General features: G+C 41.7%; 1 protein-coding gene across 3 annotated transcripts in view; it reads right to left on the reverse strand.

Annotated features, from left to right (window-relative positions):
- WWC2 (WW and C2 domain containing 2) overlaps positions 1-13,944 on the reverse strand; it is a 160,221-nt gene that overhangs the window by 134,443 nt on the left and 11,834 nt on the right. Inside the window, exons 1-2 of one of the 3 annotated variants that reach the window (XM_087963262.1) lie at positions 5,323-5,551; positions 102-225 (exon numbers count right to left, since the gene is read on the reverse strand). The exons of 1 other annotated variant lie outside the window; for it this stretch is intronic. The gene's annotated coding sequence lies outside the window, so the exon portion shown is untranslated. Of the gene's footprint in view, positions 1-101; positions 226-5,322; positions 5,552-13,944 lie in introns of those variants that run through there. One more of the 3 variants, XM_087963263.1, reaches the window with a different exon arrangement.

Raw genomic sequence — 13,944 nt, forward strand, 5'->3', positions numbered from 1 at the left:
TTAACCAAAGCATATATGCTAAAAACAGTCTACTTATTTCAGATTTTATGTGAAGAAACAGAGAAGTGGCCAAAACAAGCTATTTCATAAAGTAAAATTACTTCTCAGGATTTTGTAAAAGTAGTTGAGAATGCTCAAAAAGTTGGGTTTGCTGGGGTCACAGTGATCCAGAGCTCCTGCTTCAAGACTGAAGGAGTCCTCAGGCAAGATATTCTCATTAGGCTCCTAGGAAGAAATTAGACATGCAGCTTGTGAACCTTCTTATATTGCCTCTGACCTTTTCTCTTCTCTGTGCAAAGTGAGACTGGAGGCATCCTTGGGGCAGATGAGCTTTTTTCAGCTTTATTTTGCATAAAGAAAGAAACTTTTTACACTGTTTACACGTTTCCGGTTTCTACTTTACATGTCTTTATCTTCTTTTGACTATTTCTCCAAATATTGTGTGAACACAAATTGATTCCTTAAATAATAATCATCATCACACAGAATTACTAACAGATTATCACTCCTTTAAGAGCAGCTTGCTGTCATTTTGGCAGCACTGAGCTTTAGGGTTTACTGGATGTGATCTAGAGCAATGGTCCCCAAGCTTTTGGGCACCAGGGATCTGTTCCGTGGAAAGAGGTTTTTTTGTGCGGACTTGAGGGGGTGTGGTTGTGCGTGCTGCCTGCATCCTGCAGATGGGCTTTGCTGGTTTGCACGGCTCGGTGGCATGCTGCAGCCCAGCACTGATCCACGGACTGGGGTTGGGGACCCTGATCTATACAACAGATTTTCACCAGTAACAAGAGGCTGGCATCTTCAATGAAACATCAGGAAGTTCCATAATTACCAACAGATACTGGCTGTTAAAGTTCACATCAATATATTGCTCCAATGTATTTAACCAGGGCTCAATCCTACAGGTATATTTAGAAAAAGAAAAGAAAAAACCTCTGCTTTTTAAGTCTTGCCATAGGAAGTGAACCTACACATTTTTTAAATTACCCTGCTATACTGTTTCATGAAAGTAATTAAAATATAATATTTGATATAACTAAGGAAAGCTTTTTTTGATTGAGTAAAAGAAGCACAGTCATCACAAGTTATTTTTTGTTGTTTAACATTTCCTAGAGTCTTCAGAAACAAGTTGCAAACATACCTCAAAAAGGGAAGAAAAATATAAGGGAAATAACTTGTCCAAACAGACTATAAAGCAGTCCTTGCCCATTGCTGATCCTCAGACAGGCAAATTAATTGAATCGGATAAGAATACAAAATGCTTTGGAGGGTGATCTTGGTGAAGTTTGGAGCCACTTTGGTCTGGTGTTTAAGGCACCAGGCTAGAAAACAGGGGATCGTGTGATCTAATCCTGCTTTAGGCATGAAAGCCAGCTGGATGACCTTGGACTATTCACTTGACTCAGCCCAGATCACTTCACAGGGTTGTTGTGGGGAAAATAGGAAGAGGGAGATGTTGGATATGTTGGATAGGGACAGCCCATTTTAGGAAGATTTCATATCATGCTAATAATCTGGCTACAATCCATTGATTTTTCCTTTTATACCAAAGTCCTATTTTCATATGATTTATATGTCTAAAGCATCAGCTTTAGAGTGAGGGGCAGGAGTTTGTGTATTGCAAGTAGATTACACCTGTACTATGGTAGTAAAAGCTTCAGTTAGCCAGTATAACAGAAGGATTATTCACTGTTGGTTTTCTTGATACAGATTGTGGAATTTGTGTTGGCTATGGAGATAAGATTTACAGTACTGTGTGTTTACCCCATTTTAAATACCTAACACATACACCATTTTATAATTTATTTTGTGGTTTGCATCCCATTTTCATCATCCAAGTTACCCAGGAGCTTGCCCTTCCTGAAACCATCATCTGTGAACTATCCTCAAATATCACAATTCGATTCTTACTATGTTACAGAGCACCTGATTATGACATCGAACATGTAAACAAGCTAAATACATTACTAACATGGGCTGCATCCTGCCCATACCCTTTTATCCTTCTTGGTGATTTCAATCTACCTCATATTGACTGGACCCTAAATGATTGTACAACTGAAATCATACACACAACCTTCTACAATGCTATTACAAATCTGGGACTGGAACAACTAGTAATCAACAACACTAGACTAAACAACTGCCTCGATCTCATCTTCTGCAACAGTTTGAACTTAATTTATTTGAATACAAACTAAAGAACCCTTTTCCAGTAGTGACCACAATATGATTGACTTTTGTCTCAACATACGTCCACACAAAAATCACCACAATGATGTAATCCCCTATTGTAACTTCAAAAAAGGCAACTATGATCTTATAGACAACGATCTCTCATCCCTTGATTGGCAATCTCTATTCACTGGATGCAATACCGTTGAAGACCATTACAACATATTTTTACTTGAAGTCAAAAGAGTCATCAAACCATATGTTCCAACAACAACTCCCAAAACAAAACAAAAAAGCAGATTACCCATATCAATAAGGAAACTTCAATCCAAAAAGAGATCACTCTGGCGGAAAAACAAATCTGGTCACGTTGCCAATTTCAAAACCGATACAAAAATTTATGCCACCAGATAAAGACTGAATGCACCAATTATCACATTAAACAAGAGGAAAACCTTCTAAGCACCAATTCCACCCGTGCTTTTTACAATTTTGTAAACAACAAACTAAAAGACTCAAGGTCCATCTCTCTCTTGATAGGACCTGATGGTAAAGACTGCAACGACGACACCATTAAAGCCAACATCTTTAACACATTCTTGGCTCAGTATTTGTAAACAGCAATGGATCATGCCCAGTATTTCCTAGCCATACCACAGATAACAACAATGATCTAATACATATCGATTTCACAGAAGACAATGTCGAAAAATCACTACTCAATCTAAAACCATCTCTATCTATTGGACCGGATGGAATATGTGCCTACTTCTTAAGAAAGCTATCCACTGCCATAGCCAAACCTCTAAGCATAATCTTGAAAAATCTTTCAGGACCAGCTCCTTGCCTAACCTATGGTCACAAGCCACAGTCATCCCCATCTTCAAAAAGGGAGACCCAAGCCTAGTTGATAATTACAGGCCAATCTCCTTATGCTGCGTCACCTGCAAAGTCATGGAATCAATTATTAACCAATCCATCATCCTCCACTTAGAGACAAACAACCTACTCTCCAATAAACAATTTGGTTTCAGAAAAAAACTATCCTGTAATCTGCAACTCTTACACTGCAAAAACATATGGACGACACAACTCGACCAGGGCAAAGCAATAGACGCAATCTACATAGACTTCTGTAAAGCCTTTGATTCAGTGGTACACGACAAACTACTCCTAAAAATAAAATCCTATGGTATCTCTGGACAACTGAATAACTGGATAGAAGCATTCCTGTCAAACAGACAACAAATGGTCAAAATCGGGAGCGTCCTATCAAATCCAATACCTGTCAATAGTGGTGTCCCCAGGGCAGTGTTCTAGGACCAACTCTCTTCATACTCTACATAAACGACCTCTGTGATCATATTAAGAGCAATTGCGTTCTCTTCGCTGATGATGTAAAGCTGTTCAATACCACAGACAATACTGCTACCCTACAAAAAGATCTTGACTATGTATCTGAATGGTCAAACAAATGGCAACTTCAAATCTCAACAAATAAATGCTCTGTCTTACATATTGGCAAAAAAATCAGAAAATAAAATACAAGCTGAATAGTCAAGATCTTGTTGATGACCCAAGCTCTGTAAAGGACCTTGGAATACTCACCTCTAATGATCTAAGTGCTAGAGCCCACCATGCAACTACATAGCCAAAAAGGCATTAAGAGTTGTTAACCTAATCCTACGTAGCTTTTTCTCTGGTAATATCACACTACTAACCAGAGCATACAAAACATTTGCTAGACCAATACTTGAATACAGTTCATCAGTCTGGAACCCTCATTACGTATCTGATATTAGCACAATTGAGAAAGTCCAGAAATATTTCACAAGAAGAGTTCTCCACTCTTCTACTCGTTGTAGAATACCTTATGCCACCAAACTTGAAATTCTAAAACTAGAAAACCTTGAATTACGCCGTCTTCGGTCTGACTTAAGCATGGTATATAAAATCATACATTGCAATGTCCTACCTGTCAATGAATACTTCAGCTTCAACCATAACAACACAAGAGCACACAATAGATACAAACTCAAAGTAAACTGCACCAAACTTGATTGCAGGAAATACGACTTCAGCAATAGAGTGGTCAATGTCTGGAATACTCTACCCGACTCTGTAGTCTCTTCCCCAAACCCCAAAAACTTTAACCTTAGACTGTCTACTATTGACCTCACCCCTTTCCTAAGAGGTCTGTAGGGGGCGTGCATAAGCGCACCATCGTGCCTACCGTCCCTGTCCTATTGTTTCTCTTATTCTTTTATTTTTCTTATATGTACCCATTTCATGTATTCACAACTATGTATACACTTATACTTATTATCTTGTAAACAATTGGCAAATCAAATAAATAAATAAATAAATAAATAATCCTGCTTTAGGCATGAAAGCCAGCTGGATGACCTTGGACTATTCACTTGACTCAGCCCAGATCACTTCACAGGGTTGTTGTGGGGAAAATAGGAAGAGGGAGATGTGTTGGATATGTTGGATAGGGACAGCCCATTTTAGGAAGATTTCATATCATGTTAATAATCTGGCTACAATCCACTGATTTTTCCCTTTATACCAAAGTCCTATTTTCATATGATTTATATGTCCAAAGCATCAGCTTTAGAGTGAGGGGCAGGAGTTTGTGTATTGCAAGTAGATTACACCTGTACTATGTAAAATCTTAAGTTAGCCAGTATAACAGAAGGATTATTCACTGTTGGTTTTCTTGATACAGATTGTGGAATTTGTGTTGGGTATGGAGATAAGATTTACAGTACTGTGTGTTTACCCCATTTAAATGCCTAACACGTACACCATTTTATAATTTATTTTGTGGTTTGCATCCCATTTTCATTCTATTTTAAAGATGGCATGAGCACAGAACAGTTGTTAAATTTTAAACTGGAAACTATTAATATATATGTACAAGGCCATAATTCACTATGGTTTTTTTTAAACTACTGCAATTTGCCATTTTCATATATTGTTCTCTGTTCCTTTGAAAACAGGTAGGAAAGATGAAGCATTCAGAATGTGTACACTAACATTAATACCAATGCTTCAGTCTTCAAAAGGAGAAGACACATTTTGCTGAAGTTAAAAGTTAGGCAAATTTCCCCCACCCCACAAAACCCTAGGATTTTAACTTACAATGTAAAGTAGTATTTTGAAGAAGTGTATCCATTTTTGGTGCTGATCATTCAATACTCAGCTTAATAAATAAATAACACTACTCTGCTTCTGACCCAAGTCATGCTGGAAAGGCAAGGGTCAAGTGTAGTCCATTTATTGCTCAATTAGCACAGCATCAAACAGCCCACCAATGGTGCCAATGAAGCTCCACTCTAGTCTGCAGTTTTCCCTCAGTCCTGGTTCCACAAACTATATCCTATGTGACGCACAAGGCAAAGAGAGAAGTCCCAATAGCCACAATTACCAAGTCCACAACACAAAGTCCAGGGTTCCACAAAACAAAGCACAGTCCCAGAGTCTGAAGTCATACAGTCCAGTCCAAAGTATACAATGAAGTCCAAAGTTCAGACCCAAGAAACACAAACCAATATTCATGAGGCAGCATGCAGAAAAGCTGGGAAGGTGATCGCAACAAACATCCGGCTAAATTGTGCCTTCCAGGTGTTCCTTGTGAGTGGGACATGGCTGTTTCATCACGAGCAACATTGCTGACCTCCTCTGTGCGTCCCTCTGCTCTGCTCTCTGCACCTGCAGATCAGATAGGGAAGGTAGCTGTTCCTCGTCAGTGGCAATCTGTAGCCTGTCATCACCGCTGACCCTCCACAGCTGATCCTCTCCAATAGGCAGCTCCCTGTCCAGTTGGCCTCCCTTCCTAATGCTGGATGGGCCAGGATTGCAATGTCTTCAGGCATAGGATTCTCCTGACATTCTGGGAAGGGTGTGCCATCCTCATCAGATGGTCACTCCTCCTCCTCCTCCTTGGAGGAACTGCAAGTCCCTGTGTTTGGTAGGCCTTGGATATGCAAAGTCTTATCCATCTCCCCACAGTCATTGGAGTTACCTTGCAGCCCTTGGTGGAAGGTTGAAAGGAAACAAAGAGGGATTCAGACCTCCTGAAAGACAATGTCCTCTTGATGTAAATCCTCAATGCCCTCCGAACGTCCAGAGTATGCCATCGTCTTTCTAACGCGTGCACAGGATGTGGACAAAAGTCAGGTAAAATTAGTTCTTGGGATCTGTGGAACCACGAGTTCACCTTTGGCATGAACGAAGGGTCTAGTCTTAACACCACTCGATTGGTGTGAAACACACAAAGGTCTTTCCTGACAGACAAGGCTGCCAGGTCCAAAATCCTTCTGGCAGAGGTGATCGCTACCAGAAAGGCTACCTTACAAGACAAAAACTGCAAGGGAATTGACCTCAGTGGTTCAAATGGGGCCTCAGTCAGTGACTGCAGTACTTTAGAGAGGTCCCATGTTGGATATCGATGAACCACTGGAGGCCTCAGGTTTGAAACCTGTGGACCGTGGGATGTCTAGACAAAGATTCCACTCCCCCCAAGGATAGAACAGAGGACAAGGCTGCAACCTGCCTCCGCAGAGTTTTAGGTGAAAGCCCTTTGTCCAGGCCCTCTTGGAGGAAGTCCAGCATCTGGGCAATTGAGGCCCCAGAAGGGACAATGTCATACTTACAACACCATGTTGTAAGCTTTCCAGGTTGCATCATACATGCGGTTGGTGGAGGGTCTCCTGGAAGCCTGGATAGTTCTTATTACTCTGGAAGAATAATTGTCCTGGATCAGAGATCCCCGCTCAATCTCCAGACGGCCAAGTGAAACCACTGGGGCTTTGGATGCAAGATTGGCCCCTGGCTGAGCGACACTCTGTCCTCCGGTATCCTCCAAGGTCTGGAAATGGAAAGGTTTACTAAGTCTGCAAACCATGGCCTCCTGGGCCAATGAGGGGCTACAAGGATAAGCTCTGCTCTTTCCACCAACAGTTTCTGGATGACCCTCGGGATCAGGGGCAGAGGAGGAAAGGCATACAGGAGCTCCCGTGGCCAAGGGCTGCATAAGGCATTCATTCCCTTCACCCCTGGAACCGCAAACCAGAAATAGAATCTCGGGAGTTGCGTGTTGTTCTGGGAAGTGAAGAGATGCACTGCTGGGCATCCAAAGCACTCTGACAGCTTCTGAAACAAATCGGGATGCAAACGCCACTCTGCATGGTCAATGGTGACTCTGCTAAGCCAGTCAGCCTCAACATTGGCCACGCCTGCAATGTGCTCAGCTCTGAGAGACACCTGGTGTCTCTCTGCCCATAAACTGAGCTGCTCTGCCTCCAGCATCAGAGGCCCTGAATGAGTCCCATCTTGGCGGTTAATGTGTGCCTTGACTGACACATTGTGAGTCAAGATTAGGATGTCCTTACCTGAGACCATGTCCTCTAATTGTCTCAGAGCCAGATGGACCGCTCGAAGCTCTAACCAATTAATATTATGGTCCAAATCTGCCTGGGACCATTGTCCTTGGAGCACCCTGGATTGAATGTGGGCACCCCAGCCATGAAGACTGGCATCTGTGGTCAGCACTAACCTGTTCAGTTCCTTGAATAGGAGTCCCATGGAAAGCGCCTCAGATGACCATCTTAAAGACTTAAGAACCAATGGAGTTAATCCGACCTGTAAGAGGGAACAACTCCTACCTGTCTTCTGATAAGGTAGAAGGAACCATTGGAGTGACCTGGCATGCAGTCTAGCCCAGGGCACTATATTAATGCATGATACCATTTTCCCCAGGAGCTTAGAAAGCATAGCCAGGGATACCTTAGGTTTAGATTTCACTTGTCCAATTAACTCCCTGATACTCTCCTGACGTTCTTGGGATAAGGACACCTTGCAGGAATTAGTATCTATAACAGCTCCCAGATGGAGTAAGGTATTGGTGGGAGTGAAGTGGCTTTTGGCCTCGTTGACAGAGAAGCCATGCTCTTGGAGCACCTGAATGGTGATCTCTAAATCCTCTACAGCTCTAGATGGGGAAGATGACTGGACCAATATGTCATCAAGATAACACTAGACCCTAACTGGTATAGCCCTAAGGTGAACTGCCAACAGCTTAGTGAATGACCTGGGGGCTGAGGAAAGTCCAAAGGGCAAGGCCCTGTATTGGTAGTGCCTCCCATTGTAGCAGAACCTGAGGAATTGTTGATGAGCAGGGATAATAGGGACATGGAGATAAGCCTCCGTTAAATCAATGGAGGTAAGGAAGTCCCCCTCCCTAATTCCCTCCAGGATGGACTGGAGTGAATGCATCTTGAACTGCCTGTATTTCACCCGGTGGTTAAGGAGCTTCAAATCCAGAATTGCCCTCCATCCCCCCAAGGCTTTTGGGATTACAAACAATATGAAATAGAATCCATGCCTTGTTGACCCTTAGGCACTGGCTGAATAGCCTGAATCTCCAGCAGGTGCTGAATAGCTGTTTCCATAAGGTTCCTTCTCTCTGTATTCCTAGAGATAGGGCAACGAATGAAAAACCTTGGGAACATAGAGAGGAATTCTATAGATAGTCCAGAGCGGACTGTCTCCAGGACCCAGTTGTCAGTGGTTACTTCCTCCCAACGCCTGGCAAACAAGGCCAGACGTCCCCCAATGGGAAGGTTGGTCTCCATTTTATCTGGGTGTCAGAAGGGATGGCCCCCAGCCCCTTGAAAGGGCTGCTTATTGTTAAAAGGACAATTTCTACCTGTCCTGTCCGGCCTTGGTTCCTGCCTGGGGGTGAAAGACCTCTGGGGTCTGGGGAATCCCCCTCCTGTTTTGGGGGTCCTATAATAGGAGCGTCTGGCGTAGGGAGTTGGTCTATAATCACTTTTTCTGGACTTGGATGGCAAAACCTTCCCTTTGTCCTTGGAGTCCACTAGGACCTTGTCCAGAGCCTCTCCAAACAATTTATCCCCTTTTAATGGGGCCATGGCCAACCTCCACTTGTGCCTCATATCAGCCTGCCATTGCTTTAGCCAGAGCAAGCGACGAGAGGTCACTGTTCCCCCTATTGCCCTGGACACAAATCTGGCAGCACTCAGTGTGGCATCAGTTGAAAATTCTACTGCTGCCAATAGTTTGTTCACATGCAGGTGTGATCTGACATCGTTCAGTGGATTTCTCTCCTGTAGCTCCTGGAGCCAGATGAGAGAGGCCCTGTTGAAGAAAGATGCGGCTGTGGAAGCTTTCACTGCCCATGCTGCTGACAGGTGTGTTCTCTGCAACGTTTGCTCAGCCTTCTTGTCCTCAGCCTTCAGTGAGTCCTCAGGCTCCCCAGGGATGTCTGTGTTGGCTTGCAGGGCCGCAACTGGGGCATCAACATTGGGCACTTCCAGGGCCTTGGAAAGATCGCCTCCTACATTAAACAATTTCTTGTCTAGGGAGCAAGGGCTTGGACCGGACCCGAGGGACGACCACTGTCTTTGGATGACTGTGGTGAACATCTTTGGCGCAGGGATGACATCTACTGTGACTGTTTTCTCAGAAAACAATGGGTCATTGGGGTCTTCGGAGGGGTCTGCAGGCTCCTGCGGTTCAGGGACTAAGCCTCGCCCTGTGGCCTTTTTGGCCTTAAAGAGGAGAGATCTAAAGATGGCAGGTTGAAGCAAGCCAGGGATAAAGCCTTGGTCTGCCTCGTTGAGGCCCTCATCATCGGAATAGTCCATCAGCTGGCCACTGTCAGATGTGATGTATAGCAGGAATATACCCACTTTATTCTGGTTGCAGGGAAAGATCATCATCATAATGAGACCTGTGTCTCCTACTGCGTCTGGATGAGGAAACAGAAACCTCTGAGGGAGAACCTCTGGTCTGTCTCAAGACAGCTGACACTCCTTGCCTCACTGCCTCATTTAACATAGCCTGCATATTAACCTGGAACTCAGGTTCCTGTGCCCTAACTGGTCTGATCCCAGCTGACATGGGAGTAAAGGTTGCTTCTGGAGCCATTCTGTGCCTCTGATCAGTAACTGTCAGTTGCTCTGTTGTTGGGCAGACAGAGAAGAAATTTCTGATCTCAGAAGCCTCAATAGATTCCTGCTCTTCAGCTCCCCCTATGGCCGCTTCTGCTACTGCAGCCCTGTCAGTTTGCAGTTGCCTCTCTCCTCTCGATAACGGCCATTCCTCATTTGGGCGGGAAATTATGCAGGGTGCCATTTCCTTATCATTTTGCTCTTTCCCTCAAACCCACACTTTATCCAGAGCCTTGTCCCTGCGGCACTCGTCCCTCTCTGCTGCCTTGGATCCCTTTTGGGTTCCTGCAGCCTTGTCCTTTGGCTTGGGGCTGTAAAATGAAGCCATCTGCTCTGGGGCTGCTGGGCTTAGAGAGCGTGATGGCTGTCGAGCCGCCCCCTCCCCTCTCCTGACATCGCGGCTAGCCTTTTGTGATTCTGCCATCTCTGACTCCAACGATCTTATTCTGGAGTCACCCAGAGCAGGCTGCAGCCTTTCACTTTCCTAAACCTACTCTCACTACCTGTACTCTTCGCTGCAGGTCTTCTGCCCCTTTAAAGGCTACCACGGTTAATCTTAGCATCTCCAATGGCCGAAACCGCTGGGAGCCTCCCAAGCCAAAGTGCGGGAAGGAGGTGAGGATGGTATTTAAACTCCTCCCGCAACCAGAACCTTAGTACCTTGTAGATCGGCCCTCAGCCGATCCGAAGTCCAACGACTGGGGCAGAGCCCTGACCACGTTGCAGTTTGACAGCTGTCAAAGTGGTAGACCTGTTCCGGCTTGCAATAGAATTCAGGATTGGTGTTTTTATTTCTATTTTTCCAATCAATGTGAAAGGATTTGTTAAATCTGCTAGAAGAAGAAATTAACACGTCGTCCAACAAGCTGACTGAGTCAATTTCTGGGGAGGTCCCTAGCAGCAGAGGGAGTGTCATCAAAGTTTTGACAGACTCAGTCCAATCACAGGCAGAGACTGATCACCCAATCCTGAATGCTATCTCCACCACAATGGAGAATTTCTAAACCAACAGCAAGTATTGGTAAGACTATGTCTATTAGGGTAGAAAAATAGTACCTAACCCCTTCCATCATAATGTTCATTATAACTGCTTGACCAATGAACCAAAATAAAAAAAAATCCAGAAGAATAATGAAAACAGACAAATTTCACCTACTCTACTGTCCACAAAGAAAATATGTCTAAGGGAGGAAAATAAGTATCAAAAAGAATAGAATTTTAATAAAATTAAATATAAACATTATTGCAACTATAAATCAAAATCAATCTGACTCCATTTTGTTCAAGAATAATTTATATCCAGTTAATGAATTATCAATCTTAAATGTTAAGTTTTTATTATTCATCTATGTAACAATCATTTGTTTAGGAAATGCTTGGAAAGAAATAGAAATTTCTGGTGATAGTTTTTAACCATAGTCAGTTAGAAAGCCCCTTGCATGGCTCTAGGGCAGCCTCTATCTTTCAGTTTAATCTATATCAAAAGGTTATTCTAAGAATAAAATAGGAGGCACAAAGAATATATACTACCCTGGATTCCATGAAGAAAAGGTGATGTAAATACCAAATATAGTTAATGGTAACCACAAAAACTTTAGAACTTTCTAGTTTTCAATTTTTTTAAAAAAAATGATATAATATTATATACAATATACTGTATATAAGAAAAAAAAACTATGAATATTGTAATAATAGCAATAGCACTTAAACCTATATACCGCTTCATAGTGCTTTATAGCCCCCTCTCTAAGCAGTTTACAGAGTCAGCATATTGCCCCCAACAATCTGGGTCCTTATTTTACTGATCTTGGAAGGATGGAAGGCTAAGTCAACCTTGAATCAGTGAGACTTGAACTGCCAAACTGCTGGCAGCCAGCAGTCAGCAGCCTGCAGTACTGCATACTAACCACTGTGCCATCATCAACTCTTATAATAATAATTGGTTCTTTATAATAATAAAATAATAATAAAATCATCAATTTGGTTCAGTATCTATAAATATTGTTAGTTACAATTAAATTGCAATTTAGTTACATTAAAGTCCACCAAAAAGTGTTAAACGTTTAATTCTTTTTGTTGTACATAATAAAGTACCTAATCATCTGAATAATTTTAGGAATGTTTGATGAAATGAATTAGATTATTGTTAATCTCCACAGCATTCCTTTGTTCATTCTAAAATCTTTACCATTTTGTGCATAGCATTGATTTTAATATAGAGGAAGGGATATCTTTGTCGGCAATACAGGTGACTCTAAGAAAATAATAATTAAAACCAGTTATAGAGGACCCATCCTTTTTCATATAATCATTATATACACTGGAAGGACTGAAATTACCCATTAACTCCTTCCATGACTTAAGAACATCAAAAGTTAATTCATTATTCTTACATCAAGAATCTTGTTAAAGTGGAACAAAATCAAGATATATTAGCCATATGTTTTTGCACAATCTATTAAATCTTCTCAAGTAACCATATGCCACTACTACTTCTGAATTGTCATATTTTCCAACCCCACAATTAAATGTCTTCCACTGCCATCAGATATAACAATGACTATTTTTTATAAATATAACAGAAGACTGAACAAATTCATAGAGGACAGCCTATCAATGATTTTAGTCTTAATGTCTGGTTCTATGAATTATATTGCTTAATGAATCACAAAGTTTATTTTTCAAATATTAACTGTTGGAGAGTAATAGCTATTACACATCTGTTTATGTTCTAAATATCCTGGTATCTAGCTTGCTTTATGTGGCACAAAATACCAGTGTACATGTGCCTTTTGTATATCTAACCATGTGAGCACTTCTGAAGCTCTTATTTTTGAATAGTTAAAGCAGCTGTTCATTTACAAAGTGCATATAACTGCCTTAGAAATTGTTTCAAAGTAGATTGCTGCATTACATAGTTGAATGAAGCAAGAGAATATATGTACTTGATAACTGTTCAACCTTTCCTTTCAAAATGGCACCCTCAGCTCTTAACACATTATCTCAAGTGACTGAGAAAAACGAAATAGTATATTGCTGATGTTTTTTTTTAATAGTGAATTAGGGAAATTAGCTAGAAAGCAAGAAAGAGTGATCTTTCTACAGGGTTTTAAAAGTCATTAGAAACCAAAGAGACTATTGACTCAATTAATGTGTTCCTACCCCTGCAAAGTAGCCAATGAAGTGCAGAGGTCAAGTCTGTAACAAACTTAAAAAAAAAAAAACACTAGCCAAGCAACTAGGAGCACTCAAGACAACATATAGGTTATCGGTGACTTACAACTAGTGAGTTAACAACTGCTTGAAACTACAATGGACTTTAAAAAGGTTACCTGTACCCTGTTCTTAAAGTTTCTACTGCGCTGCACCATCCCCTAGGGTACACAATCACATTTTGGGTCCTTGGTTAAGTGGCTCGCATTTACAACATATTGTAATGTCCTGCGATCACATGATCAAGTATTGCTGTTTTTTGCCATTTTCTAGCAAAAACTGGCAAAAAATTCCATTGGATAAAATGTGTTTCAACTTATAACAATGCAGTTCACTTAATAATCATGGAGACTTAGTTAATGACCGTCATAAAAATGATCATAAAATCAAGTCTGGTCTTGCCACCAAAATTCTGGTCTTAACTGTGGTTGTAAAACTAGGTCTACCTTTTTGGGAAAAGAATAGTTCAAAACCACAGCAAGAATACGCAAGATTGCATTTACAATGGGAAGAGTGAGCATAAAAGAACATCATCGTCTTGCCCTTCAAAAATTGTTGCTGGTTCATTTAGAAA

The sequence above is a fragment of the Notechis scutatus genome, chromosome 4 (assembly GCF_049901735.1).
Source record: "Notechis scutatus isolate UNSWTSFEM ecotype Mainland chromosome 4, rNotScu1.2, whole genome shotgun sequence".
NCBI classification, from domain to species: Eukaryota; Metazoa; Chordata; class Lepidosauria; order Squamata; family Elapidae; genus Notechis; species Notechis scutatus.